Source organism: Saccoglossus kowalevskii, chromosome 11, assembly GCF_978046115.1.
Source record: "Saccoglossus kowalevskii chromosome 11, keSacKowa6.1, whole genome shotgun sequence".
Lineage (NCBI taxonomy): Eukaryota > Metazoa > Hemichordata > Enteropneusta > Harrimaniidae > Saccoglossus > Saccoglossus kowalevskii.
Window position 1 is genome coordinate 18311597 of NC_140651.1, and position 22702 is coordinate 18334298.

At 33.7% G+C, this 22702-nt stretch overlaps 1 long non-coding RNA gene across 1 annotated transcript; it reads left to right on the plus strand.

Annotated features, from left to right (window-relative positions):
* Positions 1-12185: 12185 nt before the first annotated feature.
* Positions 12186-13184, plus strand: LOC146736258 (uncharacterized). The gene is made up of 2 exons (XR_014930824.1): positions 12186-12513; positions 13007-13184. It is a non-coding gene; the product is annotated as an uncharacterized LOC146736258 (long non-coding RNA).
* The last annotated feature ends 9518 nt before the right edge of the window (positions 13185-22702 follow it).

Here is a 22702-nt window from a genome sequence, read left to right on the forward strand (position 1 = left end):
TTGTGCTGTGAAGAAACTCCATTAGAAAATAAGTATTGTGTAATTTGTAGTGAGAATGTATTTAAATAGATTTATGTTTATAAATCTTGTTTCTTTTCAAAGTGTATTTTTATAATTAGATATTGTTTATAAAAATGTTCTTTATACTTTTTCGATGGATTGAATTTACAAATGATGAGTTATTTTGTTATACTATCACTCGAATTATGTAATACAAAGTTCTGATAGTTTAGGCTTTGTGTTCTTGCGAACGGGAAGACATTTTACTGTTGAACAGAAGACATCGATAAAAGCGAACGTATTTCGAAAGTTGTGAAATCATGGTACTGTTTTGGCATTATACGACTTGCAGCTTCCTTTTGATGGATTGTATGTGACTCGCCATGTTATCGAACTGTAGTATTATGTAAATCTGCCCCGGAAAGTTTAAATTGCCATTTTCACGCTGCGTTTAGCGTGGAGTCGTCATCTAAGTATGCACAATTGTTCGTCTCGTGTTCCCCGGTGCATTTAAAAATCCCTTTTGAATTTGGGGGACTTTGTGTGACAGACCGTGGTGTTTGTATACTCTAGTCGAACTGTAGTAGTGTGTATTAAATCTGCCACAACGTGGAGTTGCCATCGTTTCTCATTTAAATACGTTTGTGCCTCAACGAGGACTGAAAAGTGATTTCCATTTACTTCGTTTATTATAAATCAACTGTGTTAGCTTCCTTCGAACTTCCTATTGCCATCGGGATTGTGTCTACAACACTCGGTAGTGTAGTTCGTATCGATCTTCTTGTATGAAACGAACCCGAACCCGTAAATCGACGGCAAATCACGATGGTCAAGTCACGTAATTTCTTACCTTGTTCTTGACCGCAGTACGCTTGGCTGTGAACTTCCACATACTCACACTTATGGGAATAGTGCATTGTGGGTAATACTGTATTGATTGAGGTGAAACAAACATGGTTGCCGTAATGTCTGTTCGACTACATCGCTCGTGTTACTCTTTCTTTCCTAGAGTTCTCTGTTTTCTTTGATTTTTTTATTTCAATTAAACAGCGATTTGGCGTGACCATGCATTTAGTCATTGTCGACTGTTTTTTTTCTCGAATTGGTTGATTGTCATAGCAACATACGCTAAGTACAATTAAACGACTAGTCCGGAGTTGAACAGTAGTCATTTCTAACATGATTATTTAATTTAGTTTAATTCCTTCAGTTAAAAATTGAGTTTCCAAAATAAATAAATAATACGTCCCCTCATGTATACTTCAAGTTTTCATTAAAACAATGTCCAAGTCTTTGAAATTGCTTTCTGTCTGTTCGCCGATCCATTGCTCCAAAATACACCTTTAAAACTCTAATTTAAAACTCATCGAGTTGGCTCTGCCAACTCTTGTTCACATTTGTTGTTTTTTGTGACTTTACCAAAGCCTGGAATTCTTCATTCCCTGAAAGTTCTGGTATTATCAGCTTTATAATATCTTTCATATCATCGTTGTCTTACTGGGATAATGTCTGGGACTGGGGGTAGGTGAGACTATCGATCTTTTAAACTTGACATGCACAATGTAGTTGTAGCCGTTGTACTAATTATATTTTCTCTTTCAGGTACATTAACTTTTTCCTGCATGCCAAACAGGTATCCGTGGTATTTGCTGTTACAAGCATCCTCATGGTAGCATGGTACATGTTGGAGAACGTGTTCTTCTACACAGGAAATGTTCGTTTCCACTTACAGACCATAAGTTGATCTTGTCACTGAAGACAAACTTCTCAGTCTTGTCATCTACTCTAAACCCCATACATATTGGACTAGAGTGTATGACGTAAAGCAATGCATTTGTTGCTGTCTTTAATTCGGCACCGACCTTTTTAATATCGCAGGCCCAAAGGTCTTCTGTGCAACTCTATCAAAGGCTTGAACAGATATGTGATCTACTACTGCTGTTGCTTTACAATAATGATTGTATACATAAGAGTGTGGCTCGCATTTTTCTTCTTTTATGCATTACTGTTTATGTATCCTACAACAATACAGTAGAATTATTTTGAAAAGATGTGAATGTAATACAAAGTTTTGAGTACTTTATTTTATTTTTCTGTTGGAAAACTGAATAAGAATCAGGAAAAATACGTTTTTTCTATATTTGACATGTAACTTGGTAACTTTTTACTTTAATATATTTAACTTGATTTGGAAAGATTTCATTTCGCACCCCAACCGAAATTACTTTTTTTGGGGGGTGGGGTAATAGATTATTAAGAGGTTTTTATTTGAGCGATAAATAATAAAGAAAGATGGACGGTATTTTTTCGGGAGTAAAAAAAGCGTGGCGGGTCTGTACTTCCTAGCAACATTCATATCGACCAGTCTTACTGCATTTCTGGTCGACAATATTTGATAATATTAACCTGGTACGTGACATCACTTCTTATGCTACCATTAACAATACACAATTTGCAATCGTGTCATCGGACCAACAACAAGCCTTTGGTCGTATTCATCACGACTACCTATTTATAATACTTACAGCCTTTGGATTTGGTGAAGGCTTTATAAAATATATCAGATTGATTTATTCTGGCACACAAAGTCTTGTTCGAATTACCAACTCACTACCGATCTCAGTAAATTTCTCCGTGGCATCCGCCAAAGGCTGTTCGTTATCCGGTTAATTATAATAAATAGTAAATGGAAACACTCTTACACAAAATACAAACACAAAGTACAATGCATGGTCTATGAATATGTAACGCCAGGGCAAACCCGATACATCTTACGGCCTATACAGACGAGGTTAGTTTTTTGCCTGACTGACAAAGCTTGACAAGTGGTTAAAAATCTATGAGGACGCTAGCAATTCGCGTATTAATTACTGTAAGCCGCAGGGTCTGTGGATCGCCAGATTGAAAGGCCGCACTGACAAAAACCATTTGACATTATGAAGCAATATACTTATATACGTCCATGGTATAGTTCCTGCCATTTGAACATATCGACACACACAACGACTAGACGTATTGATGAGGTATGTTACAATGTATATTGGAATAGTCGGGTATTATGCGATGGGCTTTAGATGAGTATTAAATAGCATTGGCGTATCGAGTATTTGTGTTGGAGTTAATAAACTGGTGTTCGATCGAGTTGATGAATATATGACACAAAATATGCATTGTAAGTTATACTAAATTCCCTGGAAATATATTGTGTTATAATCCCATTACCTTGTAATTTGGTCGTAGAAGCGGTTAATACTGTAACGGCTGATGGGCTATCCTCGGGCGGACATCCAGGCATTTTCACCACCTGGCAACCCTCGCGGTGAAAACAAAGACCAACAACTTGCAGGAAACGGTACTTTGTGATGGTTGTTGAGACTACCCTGAACAGTGTAACAAGAATAGCCCTACATCTGTAACATATATAAATTTGGTTGTTCAGGATTACTTCAAAGTTGAGTTTGTGTTGTTTTCTCGAATTTTCACCAGCTCCACCGGCGTTCCACAGCAGCGCGCACAGAGCCCATAGAAATGCATGTACAGTGGTGTGCGTCTTAGCAACGTGGAACGTCTTGTAACGTAGCTCCGCCCCCGAGAATAATTATCGGCGAGTCGACAATACAGCACATGACGTCACGAATGGCATTTTTTAGTACTCGTTCCGGCTACTAATTTGACCTCAGTTTCCGAATTCTGGCTTATGGATTTCGGATGTAAGTCTCCAACATTTTCTCAGAAAATGCAGCAAATATCAATGAAACTTGACAGGTTAATGAATAATAATCTGTTGGAAATGCTCTGTTTTTTCTAAATTTGAGAACCCTAAGTGGGCCTTTTCATAATTTTATTCATAAATTACCCCTCCTAACAACACTTACATAACAATTGCGCATGCTCAGAATAAAGTGATACAGTTAGATTCAGTTTCATAAATTTGTCGATTTCAGTTTCACTTGTTTTACCTATTATGTATTCGAACCTATATAAATAGATAATAGAAACAATGTATTCACTATAAATAGAAAATACAGAGCTGCCATTAACAAACCTAAGACAACTAAGCAGTTTATGTTACAGAAAATATTCACAAAGAATATGAAGATACAACAGGCCTTGTTATTATGTGTTACCTTTATAATACATGTCATGTTCTCCCTTTATTTCTGTTCCTAGTATATATTGGACAAACCAGGTAGATTTTGGATTTAAAAATTGTGTACTTCAACTTAGAAATTGTCACATATTTCATGATTTTGGCGTTTCGCGATTGCAAGTTTGTGTGATTTTTACGTGCTGTAGAATTTTCAAATGCCAAGAAGCTTTGCTTAGTGATGTCTGAAATCAACATTAAATATTTAATTGTAAACTTCACAAGAGCCAATCTTGGAGGTATTTTGACCATTTTATAAGACACATAATTCTTGCTCTTGTTACTCAAAAAAATGAGGCTGTTCATTCAAATCTGAACAACTCATATTGATACATATCTGTAAGGCCTGTGGAATTAGATACAAACCTCAATAATTTCCTTTCCTAGCGATATTTTCGTAACATACATCTTCAAGTTCAAGACAAACATATATTTATAACATGTTGAGTGAATTCGTACTACAACGTTTAATTGATATTTGAAAACTGACATATATATAAACAAACTAAGTAACTTATAAATAAATCAACAACAACTTATTTTTTTTATAGTATGTGTGATTCGGCCAAGAATAATGCGAAAAATCAATGCTACTTGTTTCGAGGGGATATTTTGTCCAATTCTCATATTTAATTACCGGAAACTCAAACTACATTAACTACATCAAAAACAGCAATCCATTACACAATGTTCTAGTATGTATATACTGAAATATTTAAAAAATATATGACACTGACACAATAGTATTGTTCTGAAAACATAATTTCACAAAAAAGATATTGGTGCAATATATTAGAAAATAATACATGAACCGAATTCTGAGATAAAATAATGTTAACTATATCAAAAACAGCAATCCATTACACAATGTTCTTGTATTTATATACTGAAATATTTAAAAAATATATGATACTGACACAATAGTATTGTTCCGAAAACATAATTTCACAAAAAAGATATTGGTGCAATATATTAGAAAATAATACATGAACCGAATTCTGACATAAAATAATGTTAACTATATCAAAAACAGCAATCCATTACACAATGTTCTAGTATTTATATACTGAAATATTTAAAAAAATATATGATACTGACACAATAGTATTGTTCCGAAAACATAATTTCACAAAAAAGATATTGGTGCAATATATTAGAAAATAATACATGAACCGAATTCTGACATAAAATAATGTTAACTACATCAAAAACAGCAACCCATTAAACAATGTTTTAGTATGTATATACTGAAATAATTCAAAAATGACACTGACACAAATACTATTGTTCTGAAAACATAATTTCACAAATACGATAATGGTGCAATATATTAGAAAATAATACATGAACCAAATTCTGACATAAAATAAGGTTATTACACTTTACAAAATGTTACCTGGTCCCAAATATTGCCTTGTATTATAGCTCAGAAATGTAATACATAATAATAAATAAATCTAATAACCAACCAGAAAACAGAAATATTTTTATTAATAATCTTCTAAATACGACACTCAAATAGCGTGTAATAAACACGGACCTAAAATGACTTAGACAGATTTGCACAGTGACGGACACATAAAAGCATTTACGAAAATAAGTATACCGACAATGCTACTCCAACATATATACACACACTTATTTCGTAGGTCACCTCACATTTGTTGCACAATAACTGTAGAGTTGCAGATTTTTATAATTTCATTTTACAAGATTCTTGCATTGCAACCCGTCAAGTGTATTAAGGTCTTTTTCAACACCTATTTGACACTTTCTCTCCATGACTGACTCCATTATAAGAAAAGCACTTAGGCTTGATTTCTGAAAGGAAATGATATGAATATTTACTGATGCACTGCGTATTTAGTGTAAAATGTGATAGTTAATTTTGTTGTTGACTGTTCCAAAAATAACCAGTTATCACCTGTATGAAGTTCAAAGCAGCCCAACATTAACAAAATAAATTAACAATTAACAGTATATGGCAATACACTTACATCTTTCGTATCAATATATATGTTTGTCATATTAACGTTGCCATGACAATAGCCGTCACAATGAAGAGCATGTAGAGCGATGTCTATATCATCTAAGACAGTTTGCCAATGCTCGTAATTGATTACTCTCGTATTGGTAAAGTTATCCAATCGATAATCAGTCCACATTTCATTATCCAAAATCCCTGACCAGCACAGTCGTGAAATCGCAACAAAGCGTAACTGTTCAAACTGAATCTGTTTACCTAAGAGAACAGGAGTTATTATTATTGCTTATTTGTGTACATTCATGTGCAAATGAGAGAAACTATCAAAATGATTGATTCGCGTGACATCAATTGTTATTTGTTTTACGATACATTCTCCAGTTGTTTTCCATGTTGTGACGATGGCTGATGGTAGATGTATGATTTACATTATCATCGAATAAAACGTTTAATTCGCCATTGGTCAGTTGATTCGAGTGTCAACGTTGTGGAACATTGTGAACCTACCTACTTCCTGTTTCCTTTCTTTCTGGGATGAAGTCGCCATCTTGAATTGAGAAGTCCCAATTATTTTTAAGTCGGGCACTAATATTGAATAAAATATTGGGTTGAATATTGAATGTAATGGCAAAACAGTGGCGACAATCCATTGCAAAGCAACACAACTGATATTTACTCCAGCTAATCCCAACAATCCTGGCAATAAGATTGGCAGCTGGCCAATCATATTTATTAATATTATGAATACAATTCTTGTCAGCATTTTGGCTTCGTCTTTAGGTTTTCGATTTTCAATTCTAATGAATTTTCTTGAATCAACAACCTTTCGATATATGCCAACATAGCATATAATGACAACAACGTTGCATGGTACATTTAAGATGTTGTAAAATATAAATGAGTACTCCCAAGCAGATTGCTGATCTTTGCATATATAGTACGGCAAACATACAGAAGACGTTCCATAAAAATAATCCCCAAAATACGGTATATCTAATATAGGTATCACCGAAATGATGACATTGAATATCATCGACCCAGCAACAACAGACATAGAACGTTTTCTATCCACATGCCTTAGCAACAAAGGATATTTAATGTGTAACCAGCGGTTGACAGTTAGGATAGTCAAAAGGTGTATAGACATTTGATTAGATATGACAGCTATGATTCCACTTATATTGCACAGTGTACTGAACCGCCACGCAATGGCGTACACAATGAAGTGATTTCCATGATATGCACCAACCACACCAATGGTCAAAAGATACAAACCAAAGAAAAAATCTGAATATGACAAGACTAAAATAAAAAAGGAATCAATCGACGGTAACAAATGGATATTCGGTTTGGAGAACCGAGACATAATTGTTGTTAAATTCAATATAACAACAAGTATACCAAACGCCCAATAACACATTTGTATAACGGGAGATGCAAATAAGTTTTTCCCACAAGGCAAACTCATGTTTTCTTCTGGTACACATGTTTGTAGCTGTGGTCCGTGATATTTAGCCAAACAACATAGCATATACTCGTCGCTGTATCTGCAATAACAAAAATAAATCCTATGTTATACCATTATGTCATGTTACACCTTATCGGCCATATTTCGCTGTTTCATCTACTAGATGTAGGCATTGGGTGAAGCAACATTAAATAAACACACCAATGACGCATAATATAGAGTAAGCATTACCTAATCACGAGTGTGTGGTTAAAATGTAACATGCAATTTTAATTGATTTGCACCATACATGACAATCATTATAAACTATGACGTAAACAAATGAAATAGTACATTGGATGTCGTCAAGTAAAATATTATCCTGTACAACCAAGTTGCGGGAAGTAATACTGCTTTATAACTTAACAAATGCACTTCACCTAAACACTTAATTTCTCATATTCGAAATGACACAGAATGTTTTTCCTCACATATACATAATTGAATAAGGTTATCTTACTTACAGTATGCGCAAGGATTTCAGAGCTGTGAATAAGTCTTCTGAGAAATGTATAATTTTATTAAGCCGGATGTCTCTGTAAAACACAAATATGAACAACTAGACCTCATTCATAGAAGATCCCAACTTGTACTGGAATATTAATAACGACACTCAGAGAAGTTGCATGGAGAACATGTGCATATATGACCTTTGATACCACTAATTTTGAACGTGGTGGCTATTTTCCATATAGTAATATTATATTGTATGAGAACACGGGTGACCTTTACCTTTGACCCTTGTCCCTACAATATGGTTAGTTACTGTGTGTTTCTTATGTAGCAATCAATAATAACATAAACACACGCCGTGATATTAACTTTTGGCCGAGTGTCTCGAAAATATAACCAGATACTGCGAGTCACATGCAGAAACAAGTACTTACCAGTTGAAGATTGATTGAGATTATTATAAACACAAATCAACAATGTCATGCTTGTACTTTAAGCAATACATATGCATGACAATATACGTTTTTGTTTGAATTATTGGAACGTGTTAACTTTAACCATTTAGTAGAAAAAATATCAACATAATATTGCAGTATATCATCATATATTTATAAATTTATATAACTTACAAATAATTAAGACGTGCAAGACCAGTAAACGTGTAGTCAGTCAGCTGGTGTATACTATTATTGAAAAGATGTCTGAAATGTAAATAATATATATTTTTAACGTTTTCTTTATTACTGCTAATTGTGGTGCTTGTCATTACAGGTCAATGACAACCATTTATATCGTTTTAGTACAGGTAGTATTTACTGAAATTAACTTGCTTTCAGTAACGTCAACTTACAATTTGAGGAGATTGCTCATCCCAGAGAATACGTTATCTTCAAGTTCTGTTATTCCATTAGAAGATAAGTCACTATTAAAAAAACGAACCAGTTTAACACTATACATTTTATTTATTACTCAAGAGAATATATATTTTTGATTATTGTCAATATGCAGAGATAGTGATACTGAATAGTTGATACTTACAGCAGTCCTAGATACGGTAGTTCACCAAATACTACATACATTGAACGACTCCCCTTAATGTGTAGGTTACTGGCATTCCTGGAAATTAAGGAAAAGCAAAATCATAATTCATTTAAGCCCTGCATTGTCAACATTAAACAGTTTTCAGTGCATTTTTCAGATTGACATATAAAGTCATTAACATTTCAAAGTATTGTAGTTTCTGATTAGGAGTTATAAGGCGTGGTTTGATTGTCATTGTTTATTCCGGGAACTCTATTAAATGCGTAAAAACAAAATATCTTCTTAATAAGTAGTATTTTGTAATTTTACTTACAAACTTCTCGTACTTGAATGAATTAGACTCAGTGAAAATGGTGAGACTTTGGAGCAACTAACATCAAACCCTTTACAGACACATCCATCCTGGCATTCAACGTCTACACAAAAAGATGAATATATTGGCAAATGCTAAAAATCGCCCAATGCACAAGTTTATTAATCAGCATAAAATATAGTATTTGATAATTCAAAACTATTATTACATGAATTATTTGCAAGTCATCTTCTTGTCAGGCAATTCAACATTGCGACACATGTCAATGTTCCCTTTCTTTGGAGGAAAGTATTTTGACAATTTTATGGTTGCACTGTTGAAACACTGTGTGTATAAGTTTGTGTTTTTTATACATGCTCGGTAAGTTATTGTAGAAAATAGACTCAATGATTCAATGTACACATATACTTACTACAATAATGTTCATCATCTCGATTGTCACAATGATATATACCATCACAAACGTTAGAAGAATACACGCATATTTTGGAGTGCTTACATCTATATGTACCAGCTGGACACTTGTAATCATCTGCATGGTAAAACAATTTATATAACATATGAAGGAAGGAAATTGAAGATTTAAACTATAAAATGAACAACCCAAATTGCACAACTCCCCAAAATCAAACTGCGAGTTAAATTTAGTTTGCACGTGTTAGCAGCAGTTTACCGTGACAAAGGAGAAGTCAATCAATAAAGTTATCTATTGCGTTCACATCAATTTGCATGATTATATGATTAAGTATTTGCTATAAAAAATGAAAAGCGCCTTATTATTTTGGAATAGTCTGAACACATCAATATTGTTATCGATTCAAGTCAACCACTGCATTAAATAGGAATACACTAAAGGCAAAGCGTTCAAAGACTTTTGCTCACCGCATTCAATTTCATCTTCGCCATTTGTACAGTCATGTTTGCCATCACATCTCAAATGCATAGGAATACAGTAAGTACCAGGGCATTTGTACATGTATTCCGGGCACGTATAATTCCCTGAAATGTATAACCAGAATCAGCACTACAGTAATTTCAGATAATATGCACACAAACAGTCGGCGAGTAGTGTACGGCATAAGTCAACTGCTATTAACACCAAAATAATAAACAATAAAATATGACAGATTATGCAAACTGGTTTCTGCAATAACAACATGAATATTTCATTCTCGTGTAATTACAAAATGATGATACTGTAACAAAACCGTGTATTGCACTATTAAATGAATATGTATTATTAGCTAGCGCGCATGTGCAATAGATATGTCTGGTCGAATAATGAGTTAGAGAGTTTATATATTATTCCCTAATAATTTTTTCTGGGAAAAAGTTTGTTATGGCGTGTCTATGGGTTAACATTATGTATAATATACTGCCCAGTGACTCAAGGTTGTAAGCAAAATGGTATAAAATAGAAATCCCTGTCAATACCAGATATGTTGAGTGAACAAAGACAATCGATAGACAGGTGAGCTAAATATATTCAGAACGAGATTGTAATACATTTATAAATGACTACGCTTATATTGGAATAATTAATAATATATTGCTCTTTGTGGCCTAACATTCCATATTTTTATTTATATTTTGGTTCCTCTGCAATGTTGAAACCTAAATACTTTAGTGCAATAAAAGACGCACAGTGTGTATTAAATATCGTCTTGTCGTATGAACGACATCATTTCATAAAAACAAGCTATTAATAGAAAATGCACCATATTTGTCGTCTTTTTTATAAATGCCGATAAGAATTGTGTGTGTTTATTTTGTATCTCCTCATGGAACATTGGTGAATTTTATATAACTTCATGTTAGGCAACTTTAAAACAAATATGTCTAATGTATTCGGGTGTTAGTAATATAAATAAATACTGTCAAAATGCATGAAATGCATACACTAACGATAATTGGTCAATTCCTATCATCATTGATCAAATCCTAGCATCACAAATGTGTGTGGATTAACCATATAGTTTACCATTTGCACGTTTAAACCACCATGTACAGTGAGACTAAAATAGTAATAACAAACATACCACAGTTATTCAAATGCCAAGCATCACGACAACCTTTCATATAACCCATATCATCAATATCATAAACACATTGATTACTCTTTTCGACACAAACTCCATTTTTACAACGTATCTGGTCGTCTTGGCACTGTAGAAATTCTGCCGAGAAAGTACAAAAACATATTCTTAAAGTCCAAGCCTTGTTTTAATATACTAAACGGTATAAAACAATATAAATTTTACCGCAGTATGCCTCGTCCGGTGCAGTTTCCTTCTCACAGTAAGCACAGTCAGTAATCCCATCACATTTGACCGTTGAATGTAGACAACTAGCGTCAAGACATTTGATACCATGACAAATATCTGTGATTTCAAGAGAAGTATATTTGAATGTGTTAAAATGTTAAGCTGTTTTGGAGAATAATGTTAGTTCAATGTTGAATACAGTGAGCATTGAAAACGCTTATCGGTGTTCACTATTCACTATGTAACACCAATAACAATGTACATCATTTTTTTATGACAACGAGGAGTAATATTATTGAATAGATTTCGGAATAATTGGCTACATTTTACCGTTTGTTACACAGTCTACTTCGTCACTACCATCGATACAGTCTGTATGTGCATCGCATTGCCTTTTAACATCGATGCATTGTCCGTTATTGCAGAGGAAAGAATCAGATCGATTCGCACATGACCAATCTGATTAAAATCTGATGTAGTGTACGGGCTTTAATTATTTTGGCTATAAACTTATTTTAATTTTATGTTTTATTACTTTTGTTATTAATGCCTTTTTATTTTATTATTTTACTTTGATTTTGATTTTGTGATTTTTTTAAAATTCCGCCCTACATACATCTGAGCCGATGCCTATGTAACGAGATTTCAACGAGACCCACTGTCGACGATTTTAGTCAACGAATCACAGACCTTCTTCTATAGCGCACATGATGACGTCACTGGGCAGAGTCAGGTGGCAAACACACTCAAACATAAAATGGCGGATTATACCGACGTTTGGACCGAGAAGAACACGGCTTTTCGGTAAGTTTATCATTGTCAAATGCAACGAAAGTCATTTTTTTATGTTTATATTGTGGCTCGAATGGTTCGAGTTTAGATCGTTACTTTGCGTAGTTATTCTGGGAGTGACGATTTTGTTTCCACCGGTTCGACCGAACACCGGTGTCTTTTTCCAGTCGCTTGCCCTGGAGACGGGTGATGTTTTGTTGACGATCGGGTCAAAACCGTCTACGGTATTGAAGCCGTAGCTGTAAATATTCATCAAAATGTATCAACATTTTGTACATTATACAATAACTCTTTATCAAAGTAATTGAGCTGATTTGGACTGGAATAAAATATTTTTTATTTGGAACACATCGCAATTGATCAGGAAATATTTTATTGCTCCAATTTTCTGCGTCGATGCCGTGGGCCGGTGACCGTTATACAATTTAAAATTTGCATTGTTTACTATAGCTGTTTACAGTGTTCTAATCATTACGATTTACTTATTTTTTTGCTTCCATTCTAGATAATTATGCTCAGTGTTTGATGTAAAATTGAAGCGATGACTGAATAAACGAACCTTGGCTGGCGAAGATGTATCAGGAAGTGTACACATTTGTTGGAAGTGAACAAAATATTCAATGTAATGACAAAAATTGGAAAATGCTGTGGAATTTCTTTTGTAAATAAAAATATACTAGCAATTTTCTATTAATGGTTTATTCAAGTGGGCAAAATATAATGTACAGAAAGATTGCCCGTAGAGTATCGCTACACTGAAAAGTAAGCAACCGACAGCCTCTATAAAAGGGGGCCTGTGATTGGCTGTTACTTACGCGAGATTTGAACGGGACTTACGTAGGCATCGGCTCAGATGTATGTAGGGCGGAATTAAAAAAAATCAAAATCAAAGTAAAATAATAAAATAAAAAGGCATTAATAACAAAAGTAATAAAAAATAAAATTAAAATAAGTTTATAGCCAAAATAATTAAAGCCCGTACACTACATCAGATTTTAATCAGATTGGCACATGACATGAAATCTAAAAAAAAAAACAGATGAGTAAAGATTATAATACTATTAAAATATATAATAATTTAAATTGGGTTGCTAAGAAAAATGATTAGTCGAGGTCTATATATTCCTAAAATTGTTAAGATGGACGTCTTGTACATTATCACACCTGATTTCCTGATTTCTAGCCTAATAACCAGAGCCATGTCAATACTGTTATTGGAAGCGTTCGCAACATGTCTCACAACTTAGGAAAGTGGCATTTTGTTGATTCCAGTTGTTTTTTGACATTTGAAACTGACTACAACAAGTTCTTTCTTGTAAACAAATCATAAATGATATATAAATAAAATCTAACCACATCCTAGCTCATCTGAGGAATCGTCACAGTCTGTTTCCGAATTACAGTACTTCGAATATGGAATAGTTGCTGTGTTGTTACATATATAACCATTAAACTCATTGTCTAGAATGAATACCAAGAAAATAAAGTGTCGTTACTTTGAACATTATTTGAGCCTCATGAGTGAGATGCCCATGATACGTCTTGATTAAATATTGAACACATGAATCCAAGCCTATTATTATTATTATTATTATTATTATTATTATTATTATTATTATTATTATTATTATTATTATTATTATTATTATCGACTTCAAACGTTTAATGTACTAAAAGTTTAACACGCAAGACAATCACGCCCATCCATGTACGTCCGGCTTGCGTATAAGCAATCTATTTACCCAATGTGTTTGTGCTGTAATGTAATGAATTTTGCATTGATAGAAAAGCCAACAAAACCTTACCACAGAACTGTTCATCACTGTTGTCATAACAATTTTGTTCTTTGTCACAAACGTCAGCAAAATGAATACATTCGCCACTTCTGCATTGATAAAGGTGCGATGGACAAAGTACATGCTCTAATGAAAGGCAATGTACAAGTTGTATTACTATAATTGTTTATGTATTTACAAGCATGATAAGTCATCGTAAACGTTGCCTAGTGCAAGCCTTTTTAATTAATATATTCATTTTTTTCATCGGCTGTGATTTGTGAGTTCTACGAGTAAATTATCATTTACAAAATCGTATGACTGTTTACATATACTTAGTAATGTAAGTTTTCCAAACCTTTGTTACGAGTGAGGTTTTCTATAGATTTCATGGCAACTAAAAAAAATTATAGGAAAATAATATAAAAAAACATTATTTGTGCCTTATATTCAACAAAATAGTATCATACAATTAAAGTAAAATTGTGTTCATCTCAATAATAATGATTTTGTGTAATAATAATAATGTTTATACTTGCCTCTTTCATGAGTTAAACCTATCCTGTTTTTCTTGCATATAAATTGATTAGTTTTATTCGAGTGACAAGCAAAATCATGCCAGTGGGTTAAAGAATGTAAATCAGTCAGATAGATAGCAATACAGTTTTCAAACACACCCCCATTTGGTTGGTGACTGAAAGTAAATAAAAACATGTGTGTGTTATGTAATCATATCTTGATAATAGATAAGATTACGTATATGTGTTTATCTATAATTTATATTGAAAAAATAATATCTTGATGCTTCACTGAATATGTATTTATGAAATTGTCTATGTGTTATAATAATTACTCACCTCTTAAGATCCCAATCTGTATAGTTCATAGGACGGCCATTTTCCCATTTGTATACTCCTTCCGTCTTTTTGTCAGACAAACCTGAAATATATGTATATATTATGTTCAAAGAAACATACTCGTCGAAAATTATGTAGTTGTGAAGAATTTTCGCATGTTTATCAGTGAAGCATATAATAGTTGACAAACGTGCTAAGGAGTAGTGGCCCAGTGGCACATTGGGTGTCTGTGCTTGTAACTTACTGATTTGTATATCAAAAATAAATATAATATAATATGTTTTCGAAAGTGGTTTGACAGAAAGAACCAGTATAGTAGTATAGTACAGCGCTTGAATTTTAGTCACACTGGCACCGACCTCTTAAAATGAAACGTTAATTGTCCTCATTTGGCACATCGTGTTAATGTAACACATAAGTCACATATGTTATTCATTGAGAACAATGTGTCTAACAATGTTTGAGCCTCCATACAGGAAGGATACAAGCGGAGTGTTGATGTGATGATAGAAATATGTTTACTTTATAAAACATTAATATATAATATTTAACATAACATATGCCAATAAATGTGAGATATCCCTGTGAAAAAAGACCAAACCTTCAATGTTCTCATTGCTCAGTGTTTAGAAATCATTAGCGTCATTTTGCACGTAGACTCCAAACAGTTCAACATGGTGTGTATCAAGCATGTGACGTTGATGGCACTGTTTATTGGAAAGGAAACTGTATCGAACATGTGTTGTTAGATGGCTGAGCACCAGAACCGCGGTGATCTTATTAAACATGGGTCATTTAGGGCACTAATCAGTGAAAGCTGAATGTACCAAATATGCACACTGTTCAGTTGATTCGCTTCTCTATATTACAACTTCGGGCAACCAAAGGAAATAGAACAAGGAATGAAAACATGATGGGCTAATCAGTATAAGGACTATTACTGGTTACTAGCCTCTTCAGAAAGGAACCAACCAATTCAGTTGGGGATTGTGACCTTTTTCACACATGTGCGATTTGGGGCGTTAATCAATTTAGTGACTTCTCAAATTCAACAAGTGCTGAAAAATACAATACATTATAACTCAATCAATCGTCGGACTTCAGGACCAGGCAAACTTAATTATCAAAATTAATTATATTTCAGTTCGGATCTTACAGCATCTTAACAATCCAACAGAATGTTTACTCATATTCTACAGGGGTATGAGTCTATAATATAATAATGCTCCCACCCAAGCACAGATTTGATTGATAAACATTTTTAGTTTGACGACTTTCACGTTTCACTGGCATTTTAATTTTTTGTTTAAATGAAATCATAGAATACATTGTTGTTTGAATATTAAGTTTTTGATTACCATAGTGATGAAATTAGATATTTCGATGTATATTCAGTTATTTTCATGAGCACTCAACTAAACATGTGACGAAGAGAAGTGGCCATATGAGAGGTATGAAAAAAAGTCATGTCAAAAAGTACCTTATATTATCAGGGTGGCAGAGCACGAGATGTTTGGGATGAAAATAGTTGACAAGAGCTATAATGGTAAAGTAGGGCAAGTAAACAATGTTCACAATAATTTATGATGTTACCATAGACCAGTCGTACAGAAATATATATGTAGTTATGCATATATGTTAGTGACTCTGTGTGGTCCTGTTAATTATTTTGATAATGGCAATACGATGATGTCATCAGAAGTCGAAACCCGCTATTTTCTGTATTTATAAAACACTTTAGTAAAAATAATTGCATACAAAATATAAATATATTTTGCCATCATCAGAAGATGAAAACTACCAATGTGTGTGTTATGTACTTTCAAGTATTACTGTATTCTAATTGGTTTGCTAAATGATAATTAATATAGTCACATTAAGCTGAAAACTACACATTTAAACAGATACTTCACTGACACACAAAATTTCAAAACGTTGCTGGTATCATACTACCAATAAAAATAACACATATAAGTGTAAGATATTTGGCGAATGCAGAATTCATGCAAAGGTATAACAAATAAAGAATCTTACAAACAGTACTTACCAATATACGTCCATCCGAATTGTATATGTGAAATCATCTGATGAATAAATCGTGCTTCATATTCAGAACTTATATCTGTCAATGTTGCACCAGATGTATTGCAGATATCCATTGCTTCACTAAACAGAAGTTTGGATGGCATACTGAATAAACGGTAACAGGAGCCCATATAATTGTTCCAGCGTATGGGACATGCAGAATCTATAAAATAAGAAGATGTGTATTGAGGTGTAATCTAAAAGAAGAATACATGTATATATTGAGTGACTGAATGCCGACTGTTTGGCTTACTAAATAACACACAAAATATACATACACTCACTTACTTAATTAAAGAACCCAACATTTTCTGAATGAATGCACACATAATGTATGAATATATGTTTGATTTAATAATTTTCAAGAATCCAGCTTGATCAATATAAATGTATACTCATTAAAATTGACCTGGATTTCTCAGTGGGGTAAAGTCAGCTGGCGTACAAGTGATACTAAAATAAATTCGATTAATTCGCCGATATTTACTATGTGGGAGCAGCCATCATGAACACGGCTGAAACAAAGTAAAAGAGACAAGTTTTTTCAAATCAGGAAAAAATTTTAACTTTCACAGGCAAACGAGCCGTTTGGGCAGAATTGTGTCAACCGCTAATGAAACTCGGCCGAAATCGTCATTTTTGTAGGGGAAATCCCGTGTATACGAACACCTAATTACAAACACATAATTACACAAAGAACATAACACACTATTCTGAAGTATTTTATACCGAAATCCGTAATAACTGTAAGAGCGTCGCAGATTGGCTCCAGAGTTAGATGACGATTTTGGTTTCAAATACACCGGGAAAGGGTTATATGTTATCATGTAATTATATGTTCGTATGCAAAAGATTGTTTTATATGGAAAAAATAGTAAATAAAAACACACAATATATGAATACCTTCTTGATTTAATAAGCTTTCAGATTCCATCTTGACAGATATAAAGGTATATTTCGCCATAAATCCGATACTATTGTCATCAAGGTTGTCGGATGTGAAAAAGATCAGTAGATGGTGAAAGTCAGACAGAATTGTTTGAAGTGGCATATTACGATTACAATATCGTACTTTGTTCCACTCATCCCTTGTCTGACCATTATATACTTCTACGTAGTCAGTATGGCATTCTTTGCTAGATCTTCCTACATCAAACTCAACAAACTCCAAGGCGACGTACTCATGTGTTGATGACTCGATTAACCAGGAGCATTGGAGATTCTTCTTGTATGGTGCAGGATAGTCTATTGAGGAAATTACTCCAGGTGTGTTTGTACATTTTAATTTCTGACCACAAACTCTACTGATGTTGTCACACTCCAGTATTTCTACAGGTGAGATATTTACTATTTGCATGTCAGACTAGCTCGTGTATTGACAATTTGGTTACAACATCATATAATCGTGAATATGCTATAATAATTAACCTCGTTCTTCATGTAACTACGTTAGTAGATTCCGTGTCATGGGATGACTAGAAACATACCTAAACCAATCTATGAAGGATCAATCCACCATTTCGACACAGATTTGAATTATTTAATTTAATTTAATAATAAACTTATAATTACTCACCGTCTGTGAGACGAATATAATAATCCCAATGTAACGACTCATATATTATATAACTTTGATTTCCCATCCAATGTGTATACGGACCAAATATACATGTTCTTTGAAGAGTATCATAAGCCATATATCGACATTTAAATCGTGTTTCTTCTATACACAATGCTCGACATGCATCAATGCTTACATAAACATGGCCTACAGTATGCTTGTTATTCAAAGAGTCATATATATCTTCAAGAAATATTTCTCCTTTTCTCACATAAAAATCAGAATGTATACTTTCTGGTGATATTGGTAAAAATAAAAAGATATATTTTGTTGGATGCTGATTTTTTGTGAAAATATTAAAGACAAAATTGACATTATGACAGTCAATACGCAAGTATACTTGAGATTTAAATGGCCGTTTACAGCGCGACTTATTTTTGCCCCTCAAAAAGTTTCCGTTTCTCCGCGTATAGACTGTTCTGATTACTTTGGTTACACAGATTAATAGAACAGTAGACTTGACGAAGGGATAGATTCTAAAACTAGTTGAAGTACATTTGCGTCTAGGGTCTATTAGTAAAAAAATTAAAGTTTAAAAAAGTTTTGTTTGATCTGAGATATGATACAATGTCATCAGAAACGTTTCCCATGCAAGAAAATATCAGACTAAATAAATGGGGGTAAATTAATGTAACGCTGCCATTAGGTGGCGTCATGTATCCTACAGCACATCAATATCAATTATATAATATAAAGTTTATGCATAATAGGCTTAATCAATTGGTTAAGAAATGTAAGCACAACATTTGTATTATCATTTTATGCCACAAACTGTACAGCGCTTTATCGATTGAAATTTGCCCCACGGCCGAACAGACGACCCATTAATTGTGACGTAGGAATAAATCTAAATGCTTATTTTGCCGGGTGTGTTCTTATTCAACCGGTTGTCTGTCCCTGAAATGATATGGACTGTAGCAGTATGGTGGTCATTACACAATAAAATATAACAATTTAAATTTAAAATATGAACAGTTAAATTCGTAATATAAAAAAACAGTGTTAAAATAGGAAAATTTAAGTTATTTAAATTTGAACATAGCGGATTTGAAGATAGCAGATTCGGTGCCGCTCTCCTGCACAAATATGCAAATATAGCTGACATATACGATGTAACATCGATAAAACCTACTTTCGGCTAAAAGCATCAGGTATTTGTGCACTGTAAGATGGGGAAGCACAACAAAGCCAGCGTGTTATATGTATGTAAAACCCAAACAACGCTCTTCAAATATGGATGGTACGTGAGCTCTACATGAGGCAAAATCAGCTTAGAGATGAGGAGACAACACATTAAAAAGAAAGATAAACAATCTGAATAACAAAACATTTTACACCAAAAATAGTTTATGCTGTTAACAAATCTAGTTTGTCATAATCAAGTTCAATGCAACTAAAATGTGTAACGAAGGGTCTAGCTGCGGTTTTGTTGCTCGTCAGTGCGATATACAACTGATTTATTTTAATTAATTTCTTCTACTTATCTTTAAGGAGTTGATCAATAGAAACTGTGGACGATATAGGAACAAATTGCACAGGAGAATTTCCTGTAAAAAAACCTGAAGGGATTAGTAACAAAAAAAATGCATGTCCAAATCTTAGAGAACAAGATACTCCACATAGTGCATTAAAAACAACTGTAGTAAATGCATCATAAATAAAAAAAAATGCAAAAAACTAAGTGAAGGAAAAAATAATTTGCGCAGCTTTTCTAACATCGCGGCATCTCCCAGAGTTTCTAATGATCTAACTCATATTAATATGAATATGGTGACCATAGCTATGATGGTTACATGTTGTCCAATTATTCCTAAGTTATATTTCGCACATCTGCACAAGGAATGAGCCCAAGTCAAGTACGCCGAGTGCTTATAACTTCTGAACTTGATACAATAACAGTAATATTGATAACAAAAAACTAATGAATAAATTTGGAGTGCCGTTTCCAAGGGTCCTATGGGGTTAACATCCCCGATACAAACCACAGACAAATGAAATGTAAAAGACTGTCTGATACTAGAGGATCGTAGTAATATGTTGATACTTGGCAGATGTTATTTCCAAGGGCCTTATTGTTTTCAATCCCCGAAAATTCCGATGGTTACTAGCTGATAAATGCTCATATTTTGAATTTAACTGCTCATATTTTAACATCCGTTTCTTATATTTTGATTTTAAACATTCATATTTGGAAATTAAATGTTCATATCTTAATGAGTTAAACGTTTAATTGCAGCCCTAATAAAACACCATAGCAGAAGTGTGTCTTGAAATGTTGACGCCTCTTAGTCCTGGCATTAGAATGTTTGCAATATTTTGTTATAGCTTGATAGACCATTTTTCCTTCACTGCGAGAATCACGCGTTATGCGTGAAATCGAACGTAAAAACAGGACAAACAAAGGTCATAGCGTCGTAGTGGCGTCAAACATCGCGTGGGATTCGACAAACGCGAAAGTATTTCAGGGGATATTTCCATGCTTAATAATGTGCGTACACATTTGATGATAGACAATTTCGATTAAGTGAGGGTATTTGAAAGCAATATTCCTCTGTCGAAGATCGGCCGGTCGATGTGAGCTACGAAATTAAGAAATTCGAGTTCAAAATCAAATTGTTCGATTTTTGCGGCAGACGTTCGACGCGCGTCTTTCATGCATCTCGCGAGATCTCGCAATTGTACGGAAAATCACCTATTGTTAAGCATTACTGTTTTGTTTAGCAATACAGCGATACAGCGATGTAATTTGCAACATTGCAGAGCGGAATATACTCGCGATGACAATAAACTGTTCACAAACGCTTGGGATGTTTTGTATTGTGAATTGAATAGTCTGTATTCTGAGATATAAACATTTAGCTGTACTGTCAAATACGTATAAACGACGGCAGCTGTAAACAACCCTCTGACAGGGTGAAAAATAAAATAGTTTCGTTTGTGTTATGATATGGGCATATTATCTCCCCAACCTAATATGCCACAGCTTATATCAATCTGAGGTGATACAAGCATGCTGTGCTGATCTTACCGTCATGTGTGACAAGTGGTCCATAAATTTCAATGAAGCAACCACGTCGTGTAGCGATGTTATCTCCCTGTATTTCGACCCGCAGTGAACGTGCAAATAATGTTGGGCACATGTAGTGGAATGATGGTGCGTGTTTCATATTCAATGGTGTGAATAACTGCACAAAACAAAAATATACATAAGGTAGGTTCAATCTTGTTCATATAAGTTTCCGTTGATGTTTACGTGTTCTGAATTGTCAAAATTCTTACCCTTTGTTCTCCTGTACTGTCGAGTAAGAAATTCCAATGTCTTCCACTAATACTATATGCCACTTTATATGTACCTATACCAACGTGTTCAGTTTTTACAAAAAGTCCAGTTGTTTGTACCCATAAAATTAGTACTGCAATAGCCAATATTGAGTTTTGCTGTCCAAAATAAATTTCCATAAAAGGCAAAGAATCTTCGGATCGTGGATAGAGTATACCAACATGATTGCTAGACGATATGCTATTCTTTTTTACTATTCTCAGTACATCCGATAGTCCACTGATTTCCAATCGTTGATCTAATTGTTCACTCGATTTTGATACTTGTTCAATGCTAATTCTGCCATCTTCCATGCCATAAGGTATATATGCAACTGGACAGGTACGTTCTGAAAAATTTTACCGATATATTATATTATATTATATTATATTATATTATATTATATTATATTATATTATATTATATTATATTATATTATGCTTTTTGGTTCACGGGTAAAATAAAATAAAAGACGATCACGTAACAGTACAAAAACACCTTGGAACCCCGTAGGCAGGCCGGTGACACCGGTTCGCACTTAAGG